The sequence below is a fragment of the Symsagittifera roscoffensis genome, chromosome 1, assembly GCF_963678635.1.
Source record: "Symsagittifera roscoffensis chromosome 1, txSymRosc1.1, whole genome shotgun sequence".
Lineage (NCBI taxonomy): Eukaryota > Metazoa > Xenacoelomorpha > Acoela > Convolutidae > Symsagittifera > Symsagittifera roscoffensis.
Genome location: NC_087062.1, coordinates 21,533,950 through 21,550,145, shown reverse-complemented (window position 1 = coordinate 21,550,145; position 16,196 = coordinate 21,533,950). Strand labels below are relative to the sequence as shown.

Below are 16,196 nucleotides of genomic sequence, written 5' to 3'. Positions count from 1 at the left end.
GCGGAGATTTAATCCGTCTTAGAAATCGTTCCAAATTAGTTGAGCGAAGCTTATTTGCCACAATTGGTTTGTTACAAGGAACAAAATCTCTCTTTTTGTACTTTATATGGCGTGTGGGGGGATGATTTTCATTAAAAAATTTCAAATTTCAGAAAATAAAAAAAAATTTCTTTTTATTGTTCCGACTTTCGATACGAAAGTAACGGAATATTTGTGCTCGGGGTGGGTTTTTTTTTCTTCAGACAAATTTCGACTTTTTAACTAGCCATTTTTGACGGAATTTTATATCATTCAAAAGGTATTGTTGTCCTGAGCTCAAAATTGAAAAGATATTTCACCTGCGATCATTTTTCGTAAAGTTATGGGGGTTTAAAGATTGCCATTTTGGCTATTTTGGGACAATTAACGCGCGATATATTTCGCGCTATTAACGCGTAAGCGGAGAGTTAATCCGTCTTAAAATCGTTCCAAATTGGTTGAAAGAAGCTTATTTGCCATAATTGATTTGTTACAAGGAGTGAAATCTACTGTTTTGTATTTTATATGGCGTGTGCGGGGATGATTTTCATAGAAAAAATTCAAATTTTAGAAAACTTTTTTTATTTCATTTAATTTTATTTTTGTTGTTTATGATGTTACTGCTCCATAAACCTTAAAGGCAGTCGGAACATTCAGGGCTTCGCCCTGATACGAGCAGTCTTGTTTATCTTTGTTTCATCAACTTTTGCGTGACTCTAAGTCCAATACTGATAATGTGTTCGCCCGAATTTGTCTAAGCATAAAAAAACTCGACACCTGCTCGATTTATGCTTCTACGATCCGCGTCCGTTGAGCCATCTTAAGTCGTTCAAAAAGTAAAAAAAACTTATCCAATTCCCGGAAGGTGGAAACATACAGAAACAGTAATTTCTTCCAAAGTTTATTCAAATATCAGTTTTCAGATCAACACTTCCATTCCTGTTTTGTAATGAGAAGTGTTATAAAATTCATTTTTCTTGAGTCGAGAATTAAGACGGTTTATCCACAATGGAAAGGACCAACAGACGAGCTGTTCAGCTCTTCACGGAAAACCGCTGTTGTGCCCCTGTGAGAAACCAAAACATGTCGAAATCCGCTCGAGAATTTCCAAAAAAAAACAATATTTGGCTAAAACTCTTTTAGAAGCGCCTCGGCCCGGGATGTAACCTACATTCCCTTTTTGGCTGAAAATTATGTCACAATTTATCTCAATTTATCGCTTTCATTTGTTTGCCTCCTTTATATAACCCGGGTATAAGAGAGCGAAGGGAAATATAAATCAAATTAGATGTTAACCTCAAATTTCTTGTTCGAAATTAAAATCTTTCACTGATTGTAAAATTGCCAAGTTTTTAGATTTGTGCTCATAAAACATGACGTATATTGGTACTTTTTAAAACAACTTTTGCGTAAAAGCTGCTCCGGAAAAAAACTATGACATCTTTAGAAGTTCAACTTTCGTCACATTCTGTTATCACGCACATTCAAAGGCAATTGCGAAATTTTATGGTAGCTATTCTGTCCATTGGAGGTATCTATTGCTTATTTAACAGAGGACACTTTTGATTTCAAATTTCAGTATTGTCCTGATCTGTGGGCTTCTCAGTTCAACTTCCGCGATAAAGTGAACTAAATCAGGCTTCATACCCAATACTTTTTCTGGCCCAAAGATTAATCTAGAAACTGCGGCTTAGAGGGTTTTCAAAACCGGAAACTTTCAACGAAGTCAAACGACTCAATAGGTATAAAAAAAATTCAAGGTCAAGTATTGATGCGAGCCGCTTGGTTATTGTTGTTCCGACTTTCGATACGAAAGTAACAGAATATTTGTGCTCGGGGTGGGTTTCGCTCAAGCGGAGATTTAATCCGTCTTAGAAATTGTTCCAAGTTGGTAGTTGAAATAGCCTTATTTGCCATAATTAATTTGTTAAAATGAGCAAAATCTCTCCTTTTGTACTTTATATGGCGTGTGGGGTGATGATTTTCATAAAAAGTTTGAAATTTTAGAAAAAGTTTTGTTCATTTTGTTTTATTACATTTAATTTTTTTGTAATTACTGCTCCATAAACCTCAAAAGGCAGTCGGAACATTCAGGGCTTCGCCCTGTAAGAGCAGGCTTGTTCCAACTTTCGTAACTAAAGTAAAGGAATGTCTGTGCTCGGGGTGGATTTTTTTACTATAGCGTATGAAGGTTTTTTTACTATAGCGTATGAAGGTTCAAAAAATATGAAACTTCAGAAAAAAATTTTGAATTGTCAGTTATCGCTTTTTCTTTGTTTATCTTGTCTTTTTATGAAGAAAACTGTTTTTGAATAGGCCTACCTTACAAAAAGCAATGTTAAGTATTGAAAAATGCCTAAATACTAAGCTTTTGCTCAGATATTTTCAAAACACCGCGTATAAAAACACATTAGTTCAAGTAAAAAAGTTCATGTAGTTTTTTCTAAGAATGTGGTCGGAACATGTGCTTTTGAACATCCACCGGCTAGCCCTGTTTTCGATGTATTTTTCTCTTGGTTCAATTTGAAAGCTGCCAGTATGGGCTTATTTAAAGCGAGAATTTTGTTGAACTCATGGTGAACTTGATAGAAAAGAACTCCAGCCACACATCGTGTTCATTAAAACCACCGTGTAAATGTGACTGGAAAACACAAAAACTGAAACCAAAATATCCGGACACCCAGACATTATTTATTTTTTTGAAACCCAAGTTACGTCGAGAAAGAATTTAGTAGCCTACTTAAATGGACTCTCATCTCACACAGTTGTTGCAATATGTTTGACGGGTTTCACTTCTTTGAGCAAATTTAAGAAGAGTTGATCTCATTTAGCATAAAATCCGATCAGCATGCCAAATTACTCCCCGTTCCATTGGCTTGGATATAAGTTCAGGGGCAAATCTAGGATTTTCTCAAGAGGGGATTTTCAAAAAATTTTCGAAACTTTTGACGACTTTTCTTAGGTCAGCCAAATTGACTTTCCAAGCTCTTTGCATTTTTTTGGCGCCCATCCCCTCTTCAAAGTTAGTATATATTGGCGCCGAAGGATCCTTTTGAAAAACTTTAGGGTCGGTGTGCCATAAGTAGATTTCTTAAAATGTATCAAAGGGGGACCAACGTTTACAAAGTTCATCAACGAAAAAATTTTGAAGTGAAGAGTAGCTGTCAAAACAATGGGACAGGGTTAATATTGCAAAAATATCAATTAAAGTTCAAACCTATTTTTGTACCCGACATACTAAAAACACGACAGTTTTGTAAATATTTTAGGTTTTTGCAGCTCAATCTATCAGGCTCGTTTATTTCAAAATTGAAACTAGAATAAAGTTAAGGAGTATTAATTGTAAAGGAAAAACGCATTTTTCGCAATCAAAAAGTACGGAGAGGAACAGTTTTTGAAATAAATTGAAGTATGTATAGCAGCAAGTCTTACCAAATTGACCTTTTTCCAAAGAAACGGTTAATCTAGCAATAAAGAACACCAAATTCAATTCATTTTGTAAATCGGAATAATTAAGATGAAGTGCTAAATATTATCAAGTTTTAAAGATGTTGTCGACAAATTAGAACTACGCCATCCCAAAAACTTTATCTAGATATATTTCCCCGAATTAAAAAATTTTAATCTAGAAATGATTATGACAAAATCGCAAATTGTCTAAGACTGGAGAGGGAAGGAACCGAAAATACTAATTTTTAATTTTTTATCTTTGCAATATAATTTTCTCCAAATATTCCAAACAAATTGGCTAAAATGTTTTCTAGGTTTCTTTTAACCTTTGGTTCCATTTTCAAACACATATAAGGTTCTGATATTGACTTTTGGCTCATACCTTGATCAGAATGTGACCCAAAATTCAAAACTTCTAAATCTAATTGAAAATAATGCCGACAATTTCAGATTCTTTTACGATTTTTCTATATATCTCTGTGATGTCCGGCAAGCCTTACTGTCAGTTGTGGTATAAATAAAATCGGGATTATTTTCAAATAGTTTTTGAGTTTTTGGGTTGTTCAATTATAATGTATACAGCCAATTTCTTGATTTTTTTTAGAACGACCCAAAAAAAAGAAACCAATAAGTTTCAAAACAAATATTAAGTAGGACTACTGTCTTCTAGTTGGTAATTATGCTGTCTATTTAAGACGTCAAAATCGTGAAAGCGCTATTTAAAGAAGAAATCAAAAATAACTTATATTTATGTTGCGGACTTTGGTCAGAAGGAAAAATAATCTCGAGCAATTTTGTTTTGATATGCTTTTAAGAAACGTTACTTATAAAGTTCCAGAAAAAATGAAACTAATATGCTCAGCAAGATGTGTTTTGGTGTTGTGGAATTAAAGTTAAAAAATATTTTCATGAAGGAAAAACAGCGGAGTGAATTTTCGATAATAGTTTTTCTTTGGTATTCTTGAAGCGTACGAATTGTAAAATTACTGATTTATCTCTGGAAAACTAATTTAAATACATTACGAGGCTTTTTAACTTAGTTTTTGTTGGCTTCATAGTTTCCGCAGATTCCGCAACAAGTGATTATAGCTAGTTGTTCTGGATTCCACAACTGTAAGTAGATTGTGCAAAACGTAAGTTGAATCCGTAAATGTAAGAGGATTCCGCATGCAATTTGTGGAACCTGCTTACAACTTATGGATTCTCACTACAGTTGCGGATTCCACGACAGCTTAATTTTACCAAACACGTGTATTTTCATTTGTTTGTGGATTCCACAAACTGTTCCGGATTCCGCAAATTTTGTTTCGGATACCACATTTTTTTTGTTGTAAAGTTACCTGTTTCCGCAAATATGCCTGTTTTTAGAGCAATTTTGAACAGTACAGTTTTTAGCTAATTGTAAGTAGAATCAGAAACAGCAAAGAAGATCAAAGAAAAGTTGCAATTAGCGGATTCTGCGAAAATTCTGTTTTTGGCTTGTTGCGGAATCCGCTTACATTTCACAGAAAGGCACAACTTGGCCTCGTAATGAAATCCAACGAAATCCGAGACAAGTCCTTGAAATCCAAAACATGGCTCGTCAACCAATAACAAACTGGATTGGTCTCACTGCAAATTAGCAAATTAGTTGCTTCGTGAAGTTAAATACTGCATCAGACTCTGTGCAACGCCACTTAACTCTGATCAAATATATAATCAGAGATAAAAAAATCTCTGCACTGAAATAGTACGTAATAAACGATGGATCGGTGCTTTTTTGCCACATCGGATGTGAGTTTTACTCAACTTAATATTATCTATGCAGTTCTTGTAAAAGGTACAGAAATTCTGTAGGGAAACCAAACTTTTCGGTTGAATCCACATGCCATATATCGTCAAATCGTCAAAGCAGGGCGCTGGCAACTGGCTTTTAATGAGAGAGCTTTGTATATGGTTTTGGAAGGGCGGGGTGGGGTAACAAAATTGTATGGTTGAGGTGGGAGCCGAGTTTCCATTGGACAAAACGAATAATTTACCATTTATCATTCAAACTTAAAAGCAGCAGCAGATTTAGGAGAGTAGCAGACCCCCCTCTCAGGGATTCTAACAAAGGGCTACCTCCGGTTTGTTTTTCATGACATCAATTTAGGTAATCAATTTAGGTTACCAAAACCAAAAGATGGCTCTTTTTCCTTTCCCCCCCCCACCTGCAAATTTTTATATTTGAAGTTGCCGTTCCCTTTGTCCGATTGTCGTGAAAATTGGCATGCAGACTAATTAGGCCATAACAAGCATATTTGGTCTTCATAATTAACCTTTTAAAACCACTCGTTAGACCATAAAGTTCATGCTTGAGTGAGGTGGGGGGGGGGGGGGGAGGAAGAAGAGCCCAAAAGATTTTTTAAAGGCGCAATAGGTGCCAATATTTACTAATTTTGAGGGGGTAGCAAGAGTTTTTTTTGTTTTCTTAAAATAAAAATGGGGCCTGATAGTGCTTTGGGATGGGAGACTTTGATAAATGATTTTGGATGACCTAAAAAGTCAAAAAAGCGAGTTTACAAAATTGGCCCCAGAAGATTTTTTCAAAATCTTGCGAAAACCCTACGCGCTTGCTTGAAGGAAGGCGGTTTCAATTGATTTTTATTTGTTAGAATTGCTTTAATGCTCCTTCTTCACAGTATGTAAAACTTTTTACTTTTTTGAAATCTGATAAAGCTTCAAGCATAAATCTACATTAGTGCTGACATTTGAGCAGTCTCACTTAATCATTTTCTTCATCGGGAGAAATTTTCTAGGCGTCAAAAATCAAGTAAAAATGATTTGACCGTAGTAATAGTTCATAATTGTGGTTCTTTTTATAAAACAAAAGTTGTACGTTTTCACCTTTAGTCAATTTGTTCTATAATTGTACTCCAATCCTTCTTACTAAGAATTAATTTCCTTTAAGAAAGGTGATCCTCTTCATCTCAAAGCCAGCTTAAGCAAGAGGGCGAAGAGGAGATGAAAAAAAACTTCTTCTTTTCAAAGGTGGGAGAAGAGATGATGAGATGGTAAAGTAGTTTTCAACTATATTAGTCACCTTAATTTAGTCAGCGTCGAAATCTAGTCTATTTTTACTCCTATTCCTATCAAATGCAATTTTTGCCTGTTTAATGTTAGCTGATTGTATCCATTTTTGGTGAAAAGCTTGAAGGTTTTTGTTGAAGTTGGAAGGCATTAAGGGTGTTTACCTTCCTTGTAAAATTTCAATATTGTTGTTGAAGCAAAACCTTGTGAACGAAATTTTACACCGAAGAAGAACATAAAAGATTATAGTCAATTAATTTGAGTTTATAAGATTGAGTTTATACGCGATTAATGATTGAATTTATAAGCCATTAAAAAGCAGTTTTGCCATTGACCGACATTTATAGAAATTTTAAAAAAACCTTAAGCCCTGAGCATGAATGGTCTTAAATACATTCGGTCTCTATCAGGGGCGAATCTAAGTTTTTCTCAAGGGGGGAGGCGGATTTTTAAAAAGTTTTGAAAATTTTAACTACCTTTTTTTAATAGGTCGACCAATTTCAGTTTCCGAGCGGTCCTAGAACACGATAAAGACTGTTTTTGGGCATTTTTTTCAAAAAAAAATGCGTTTTTTTGGCGCGTGCTCTTCCTCAAAGTTAGTATATATTGGCGGCGAAGGCGCCTTTAGAAAAGTTTTAGGGTCGGTCGGCCAAACATGGATTTCTTAAAAAGTGCCAAAGGGGGACGCTTTGGGTCGGCATAGGGGGTCGAATACCTGAGAGCCCCCCCCCCCCCCCCGTCACCTAAATCCGCTCCTGGTCTCTATATCGAATTCGAACAAAATTCACAAATAAAATTGGTTTATTGGCGGAGTAAACTGGAAACAAAAAAAACTTTGCATAAGCAATTGACAGACATTTTCCAGCTTTTTTGAGTAATACTTTTCGTTGAATTTGAAAATTAATCAAATTCATTGGACCCACTGAACAATTTTTTTAACCGAGTCATAATTCAGAGTTCTGCTGCTGTCTTACTGCTTAAAATTGTGTTTTTTTTAGATTAATCAATTGGTTAATTTAGGAACGGACTGTGTTCGGTTGAGCATGGTTCGATCGGTAAATTAATCGGCCAATATTCTGGCCTCTTGAGTAACACATTCACTTCTTAAGTTAAAGTCTTGTGACTCTATTTAAGATTTTACGCATGAAGTGTTCTTCAGGTCAACGTTTCATGTCATTTTTTTTAAATTGTTGGGACAAAAATGCGTTATCTAAATATCAGTTTGAAAGATTTTGAAAATGTTGAAAGCCATACTTCTAAGATATTTTGTTTCAATCAGAAGCTTTGCCATTTGCTGAACATTTTTGGGGAGATCTGATTTCACCTGAGTTTGCTTTGAATTGTTTTTTTTTAAATGGCTGAATAATAACATAAAGGAAGCTTTTGCGTTATAAGATTGAATGCTAATTTTAAAACTCCAAATAAATTGTTGCTCTTGGGTTATCATTCCATTGCGAGACTGTGGTTCCACAGCGAGGCTTTGGGGCATCGATGGTGATGATTCCCAGTAATCCAAGGATTGCGGATTCAAATAGCCGAACACGTGTGTTGTGTTTAAGGATGTGGCTCCTTGTAAGACGGCCAAAGCTCAGTTAGTTAACCTTAATGAATTAAGCTCCGGTTGAGAACTTTGAAAAAACAGGCCGAAAAGTGCCATATTAGACACTTTTTGGAAAATTTTGATGAAAAAATCGCCAAAAATGGACATCTCAAAATAGTTCACAGATAGACCCTTTGGGTCGACCGGGTTGGAATCATTGAGGGGCTGCGGGGGGAGGCAACCCCCCTAAATCTGCCCCTATATGTATATATATTGTTTAGAAAAAAACAGATGTTGTAAAAGATCTCCAATCTTGTAACAAAATCATAAAATCAACCTCGGTGGAATATCGAGATGTTTCATATTTAGCTCAGAAAGTTCTGATCACAATAACCAGTCCGTAAAGTAACCAATTGGAAAAATTTCTGAAATTTGTTCACAAAACTTGGGATTTTCATAGGCAGTTTTGTTCTCTCTTCTTTTGAATAAAAAGATCATACTGAACAAAAACAAACAAAAAGTTTTTTGATTCCAGAATTTAAATAACACAGAAAAATTACGTTTGAAAAACTTCCGCGCATAAATAAAAGAAGAACAAGGAAACATTGAGACCAGTGTTTCCCGGCAAGAAGAGACAATTTTAAGATTTTAATTTTAAAATCATATAGCAATTAAATTGATCCGATGCCGCACTTCATCATCTACGAATGTTTTCTGTTTTCTATGACCTTTTCAAAAACAAAAAATCATCAATTTGGTTTCGAGAAAGGGAACAGACTCGGTTTTTAATTGCATAACTCCAAAGACAGCAAATCCAATCTTGGAAGAACGCCAAAAACACCAGTTAGCTGCCTATTCTGTGGTGAATTTATGAGCAAACATCAAACACAACAGTTGATTTTCTGAAAACCAAAAAACTATAATCAAAAACTTGTTACCACGAATGTACAGATTCCCTATGTGACGCAGAATTGAACTTATTTGGTTGTTTTGACAATTATCTATTTCCGCAATTATATGCTTTCGAATACAAGAATTGGGTAAAAAACAAAAAAATTTGGAGTTTTTCGTTGTGGTTCGTCATTTGTAAATGACTGAAGATCAAAACTCTTTTACAAGTTCTTACGAAGTTGTCAACTAATTGTAAAAAATTGAAAAATGATTTTCAGTACCATTCTAGACTTAAGGAATTCTACTTTTAAGCTTTGAAAAAAGTACTAGTAAATATTCTGTTTGGATGAAACAAATTTATTACCTACAGGGTTAACACACGCTGATTTGGCATTGTAAATTATCTGGAAATACGCAAAAAAAAACATCTAAAATTGAAACATTGCTATTTTTATTACAGCTATTTGAATTCCGTCTCACATCTATTGTGTAAAAGTTAAGAATTGAAAGAACTAAAAAAAACTATAAAAAAAAAGATATAATGCTGAACAGACTGGTAGTTGTTTGTGGTACCAATAGACGTATAACTGATACTGAGCTCAAACGTTTAAGCCATGTGGTTGCGAGCAGATTCTTTTTCTTCGGTGTTGTTATCTCTGGGCCCTTTTACCATCGTTCTGTTTTTTTACTACTTTTCTTCTTTTGCGTCGTTTTTCCTTCTTTCGATTTTTCTTTTTTATTTTCATATTGGTCGCCAACTTTTGCAGTTTTCATTAGAAAAAAAAACTGTACGTCATGTCTAAATTTTTCGTTTTCGGCGGATTTTTTTTTCTTCTTGAATTAAACTTTTTCTTGGATTTTCTTCTTGAATTAAACTTATGGGGTTTTGTGCACAGATTTTGTTTTCAAATATGACTTGCATATGCTCTGGTTTTTGATTGGCGACTTGTTTATATGACTGATGATGTGTTGTTTTTTTTGAGGCTCTTTTATGATTCTCCTTTTCTTAGAACCAGCTTCTGTTTTTGTGGACGCAAGATTGTGTTAGTTTTTCCGGGACTTTTGAGTCCTGTTTAGTTGTCTGTTTTTTCAGCATTGATCTGGTTTCTCGATTTGTTCAAATGTAACTAAGGAGCAGTTTGCGGTATGACGTGTAACATTTTACCTCAACAATGGTTTCATGTCTGTGTATACGGATTTCTGGTTGCAGATCTAGCCGGTAGCTTCCTTTTTTGTAACGGTTTTGCCTGCCATCCAACCAGCAGAACTGTAGGTCCCTGACCAAATCTTTTGATTGGCATTGCTCCAGCTTAAATTATTCGATGAATTATTTATTATTTGATTAATTCGGTTGAAGCGTGTTTACTTTTCAGTACTTAAAAGCCTCGAATAGTTTACTTTTTGTGATGAAGTTCCCTAATTCTCTTTTTTTTTGTGTTGAATGCTACATCGGATACTACTTTGCACGGCGAGTTTTTAGGATCGTTTTGCTTGACACAAATAGACTTTGTCTGAGCCTATGGCCCATAACTTCCAGCGGTGCAAAAACCGTTTGGTTTTAATTACTTAGCAAAAGAGTTGTGTTTTTGCACGGTAGTGCGTACTTGTCTGCCCCTAAATTTTTTCAGACCGTATTTTTACAGTAAAGCGTTGCATGAATCTATTCACTATGACCACTGTGGGGTTAGCAACTATTTTCGGCTGTCTGGAGTTTTGACTACTTGTCTGCTAACGTGCATACGCCTTCATTCGCTTCGACCGGTAATGATCCAGCGAACTCGATTTGTACTCTTCGATTTGAACTTGTTTTTTTTTAATTGTATTCAATCAAAAAAGTATGCTTTTCTGATTTTGAACCGTATACTTTTGTTTCCGTTCTCCTGGCTGATAACTAGGTTTGAGGTTTTGCATCAACAGTTCAACTACACCTATGGCCCTGTGGTCGTCCTCTGGTGCAAAAAAAAACAGTTTGTTAATGTTTGAGTTACAAAGAAGCTATAAACATTTTGCCCTGAATTGATTTGCTTGCTCTGCACCTTATTTTTGTTGGGATACCACTACCTGCCACAGCATGTAAATTTTCTTGATATATCCATCAAAAGCTTAGCAAATGTTTTGGTTCTTTGCATTATTCACTTTATATCTGTGGTTACAAATATATTTGCGTTTTAATTCAGTTCATCCGGCGATACCTCCGTTTTTTGTTGGTTTTGATCACTGATTCCGTTTGAAACATTTGTAGCTTAACGTTGAAGAAGTTTCATTTTTCGTAATACGACAACTCGCAACAAAAGACAACACACCATAAAAAACAACTCGCATTAAAGGACAGCTGGCAATATACTCACCGTCGCATCGCGCCAGCGTTTAGCTAGCTTGCCAACAGAGGGTATGGTCTTATACGAAATTCAGAGCCAGTTATTGCACGCTTAGAACACTTGCCGGCGACCTTAAGTCAAACTTCTTAGAATATAAGATTCTTTTTGAATATTTGCGATTTCCTTAAATTTTGCAAATTGTCTTTTTTTATGAAGTTTATGTTATTGGAAAACGTCACTGGGTTTTTAAGTTTTCACTCTTAACAAGTAGGAGTAAAGTTTCATCAACCAGTGATTTGTTCAGCATAATTTCTCTTGATTTAAGACTTTGGTTTTCTTCAGGAGAAAAGTTTTCTAAATTTTCCTATTTTTTTATTATAAATATTCAAGTTTCTAGATTGTTGTGCGGATTTGCTGCAAACTTTGTTTTTTTTTAATCCAGTCACAACTGAATATTTATATAGCTCGTAAAATTTTCGTTAATTTTTGGTTTATCGCAGACTAGCGCGATTTTGTATTTATTGTTTTTCCAAAATAAGTCTGCCTTTAATTACAATTTTTTTACTGTTATAACCAGCTATATCTCTATTGACGTCAAGGACTGGAAAGTGTTTGTTCCGACCATTGAAAGTGGGAAGGAACTTTGTATTCGGGTGTGTTTTCGTTTTTTTTTCTTGTTTTCCACGCAAAATTAGAAACCAGAGTTAACCAACAGACTGGCTTGAGTGATGTTTCATAACAAAGCCCTTTCAGCTGTGATTCAAACCAAATTTAATCATTTCCTATAAAATTTGTAGGTCGAGAAAAACTAGTTCAAATTTTTGGTTTTTTGTCTGATTTCGAGCGACGAAAGCCAGCGAGCAGGCTTATTTATGCTTAACTTTCTTTTTTGTTGTCTTCCAGGCAAAATCAGGTAGCACAAACAATTATGGGAATGGACCGAGTGAAATCTCATGTTCAAATCCTTTCAGTCGTGATTCTAACCACATTAAAATAATTACGAGGATTCCCAGTATTGAGAAACACAGATTTTTAATTACCAAAATTGAGCAAATAATGGCAGCGAGCAGGCCGTTAGTTGAAACTACAATTTTTGTTTAATCTTGCGGCACTACGTCCATGTAGAATTGTTTCAGTGATGCGTTCTTTTTTCTGCTATAAATACACAAGTTTCATTAGCTTACGATTATTTTCGTGATCATAGGATATTTTCTATTTGCTTCCTAAAAACTTTTGTCACAATAGTTTTTTTATTTCTCGTTCGGCCAATTTCACCTAAATTTATACCTTCCTTCCTGTCCCAAAAAACTTTATTTAAGGTTTTGTCAATTTCAAGAAAACATTATTACCTTTTTTAATTGCTTTAGCCATATTTTTACTCTTTTTGCCTGGTTCCTCGCCTCCCAAAACAAAATAAACTATTGCCGGTATTTTTTTTTATTTTGATCAATTTTCATTCGTGTTTTCAAAATTGAGGTCTGAATTTTACTTTTTGGAAGGATTTATTTTTCACTGATATTTGGATTTACCTGTTAAAAACTTTTTGCGTTTTGCTGAGCTGGAATTGGTAAAAATTTTCAATTTCCGAGAAGTTTTGAATTTTGATCGTCAGATTTTTTAGCACTTGAAAAACATTCATTTCTAAAATTTCTATCTAACAGTTTTTCATGCCACAGCAATCTCTTTGGCGTCATATATGCGTAGTAGTGCCTTTTCGACTAATATTTTTGAGAGACATCAAAAAAGTCCAATTGACTTACGACTTTTTAACAATGACACAGTTGAATGATAAAGACTTTTCATAACAATCGTTAAAAAATACTTCGTCTCCAAGTAGGTCTAGTTTAATTACTGAATACATCGGCTGGAAAAATTTTGAGGTATACTTTTTCTTTCCGTCAGAAATTAAAACATATTTTACCGCTACCAACCGCTGATTTAGATTTGCAAAAGTCAAATACTCCATATTTCCGAAAATAAGGAATTGCAGACCACGCGTGTATTTCAAGTTTTTATCATATTCTGTAATTTTTATTTGTTTGTGAAACTTTTTCTCTTTTAATATCTTGTCTTGTGTTGTTAAGCTTTAGTAGATGTCTTAGTGGGCTGGCTGCTGCCTGAAAAAATGCTATTGTATTCTGAGCAAGTTGATGTTATGAATTTCAGAATTTTGATATTTAATAGTTTATACGGGAGTTTGAATGGCTTCTATTTTTTCTATTAATGGCTTCACAACATCGGTTTTTATCGTCGTATGAGTCAGTCATTCAATTAGTTTGCAGGCACTTTCGGTTGAAGTTATCGAAAAGTTTTCCTTGTCGAATTTTGTTAATATTTTTCCAAAAATTCTTTCTGCCTTGTATTTGATTCTTTATTTTTTTATCAAGATATCGTCCAAACATGGCACTGTAAATTAAAGCTCCAAAGCGTTAAATCTAGAGCAGATTATTCCAAAAAATCCATCTGCCTTATACTTTATCCTTTATTTCTTATCAAGACATCGTCCAAACATGGCACTGTAAATTAAAGCTCCAAAGCGTTAAGTCTAGAGCAGATTATTCCAAAAAATCTATCTGCCTTATACTTTATCCTTTATTTCTTATCAAGACATCGTCCAAACCTGGCACTGTAATTAAAGCTCGAAAGCGTTAAATCTAGGGCAGATTATTCCAAAAACTCTATCTGCCTTGTATTTTATCCTTTATTCTTCATCAAGACATCGTCCAAACATTGCAGTTTAAATTCAAGCTTGAAAGCTTGAAAGACTAGAGCACATTGGAGTCCTGAGAACAATTCAAGGTAGGTTTTTTGTCTTCCGATGGAAATTTTCGAATATGATAGTTTTTGATTATCTTTTATGCAAAATTAGGTCATTTTGCTCGGGATTACTAGAATCCACGAGACTGCAAAGGCAAACAGATCTTTCATTCTCTCTTTTTTTCTTCCTACCATTGAAAATGGGGGAACTTTGTATTCGGATGTTTTTTTCCTTATGGTTTTACTCTCAAAATCAGGTACTACAAATAATCATCTGAATAGGTTGAGTAATAGATAATTTTAAAGCTTTTTCAGGCGCGATTTGGGCGAATTTAAGTAGTTCGAAAATATTTTCAGTGTTGAGAAAAACGATTTAAAAATGTCTGTAGGCTTACAATAGCTTTTTTAGGTTTAATTTAGGCCGTGAAAACTTAATTTTAAAAGAATAAACTAAATTTTGAGCATTTAGAGCCATTTTGGAAATAAAATACAAAAGCGCAAAAAATATCTTCAGAAAAAATTGAAATCAATTTTGAACCTCTTTATCATCTGTTTTCGTTTTTCTAGTCAAAAACCGTTTTCTATTAGGCCTATATTTCTATGATTGTCGAATATGCCTAAGTTCTATTTTTTCGTTCAGATCTTTTTATCACTCTATGCAGTTGTGTAATTTTTAACACTACTGTAGGAAAATTCTGTGCTACTTGCACAGTAACCGGCTATCCTTGTTTAGTTTTACGGTATGTGGTCATCTTTGCAAAAATGCTGACAGTTTTTTTAAGAATACCGCAATGGCAATTACTCTGAGCTCATCCGTGTGCATGTTTTCCGAACAAGCTGCGTTTTCGAACGCAGCATAGGCTAACGGTTCTTTTTTTGTTTCTTTCCTGCTCGGTTACGACCTGCGATTTTTTCTGCTTCCCAAGTAATTTATTTTCGTTTATGTGCGCCTCCTTGCAAAATGTCATCAATTATGCAGTTGCACTTATCTTGTTTTTGTTTTTCGCTGGGCTTGTCTGCATGTAATTTGGTTTGAAAGTCTTTCGATATTTACCGCATCTTTCTTATCGTGATTTTTCTGGTTTTGATGTTTCCTGGGAAAAGCTTGGATCCGACCAAAACCTGGTTGTCATCTCAACTGATTTCTGCCAATTGGTTTTGCATAATAACTACCCGCACCGAGCTCCCATGGATCCTAATCGATAATATTATCATTATATAGACAGTGTCTATGAAATTACAAAATAATCGATGATAATCCATTAAAAATCGATTATAAAGACACTATTTTTCGAAGCAATAAAATCCATTATAATCGATTATAATCGATTATAATCCATTAAAAATCGATTATAATGACACTATTTTTCGAAGCAATAAATTCCATTATAGTCGATTATAATCGATTATAATCGATTTTTTGTGTGTGTTTATTCCACAACATTTGGGTTTGAGTTATGATCCATTATAATCGATTAAAATCCTTAGACGCTCGGCGGCCATCACTTAGAGTTTTATCTGGTTTTACAATGTTATTTGGTATTTATAGTTCGGATTGCCTTTTTTCACAATATTTCAAATTTTTAATTTTTTATTCAAATTTTTGATCAAAAAATTTTAAAATCGTGCGACCTCAAAAAAGACGTTTTGAGACCAAACATGTAAATTTAGCTTTATTTTGCTCATTTATTAGTGTACCCAGGTACCATGAGTCATTCGTAAAGTTATTTTAAAATTTTACCCGCCAGTTTTTACTTTTACCAGCGGCGGTTTTACTTTTACCAGCGGCGGTTGGTTGTCTTTCTCGGAAACATTTTTTTTCAATTAATTGGTCGGAGCGGGCAGCCTATTATGGTTAATGGTTTTTCGCAAACAAAGAGGACTTATTGAAATCATTAGATTTGAATTCTACTTTACTGGGGGTGTTGAATTATGTACCTCAAAAAACTTGTAAAAAAGTCTTTTTTGTTTAAGAATACCATTTGCCAATTGTAACTGCCATGTCCGACCGGGGTTTTTTCAGCTGTACACCAAATCGCAGAGAAGAATTTTGTGAACCTTCTGCGACATGAGAAAGTTGGTTAAATCCAATTTTCCGCTAGATTCCGGGGCTTAAGTTTTTTTTGTTAAATTTTAAATAGTTTTTTTTTGTGGGCTATGAAGTAGATTTGACC

At 34.4% G+C, this 16,196-nt stretch overlaps 1 protein-coding gene across 2 annotated transcripts in view; it reads left to right on the top strand.

Annotated features, from left to right (window-relative positions):
• Window positions 1-13,275: 13,275 nt before the first annotated feature.
• LOC134841387 (gamma-aminobutyric acid receptor subunit epsilon-like) overlaps window positions 13,276-16,196 on the top strand; it is a 36,379-nt gene continuing 33,458 nt past the window's right edge. For both annotated transcript variants that reach the window (XM_063857376.1, XM_063857351.1), the window contains exon 1: window positions 13,276-14,064. The gene's annotated coding sequence lies outside the window, so the exon portion shown is untranslated. The remainder of the gene's footprint in view (window positions 14,065-16,196) is intronic.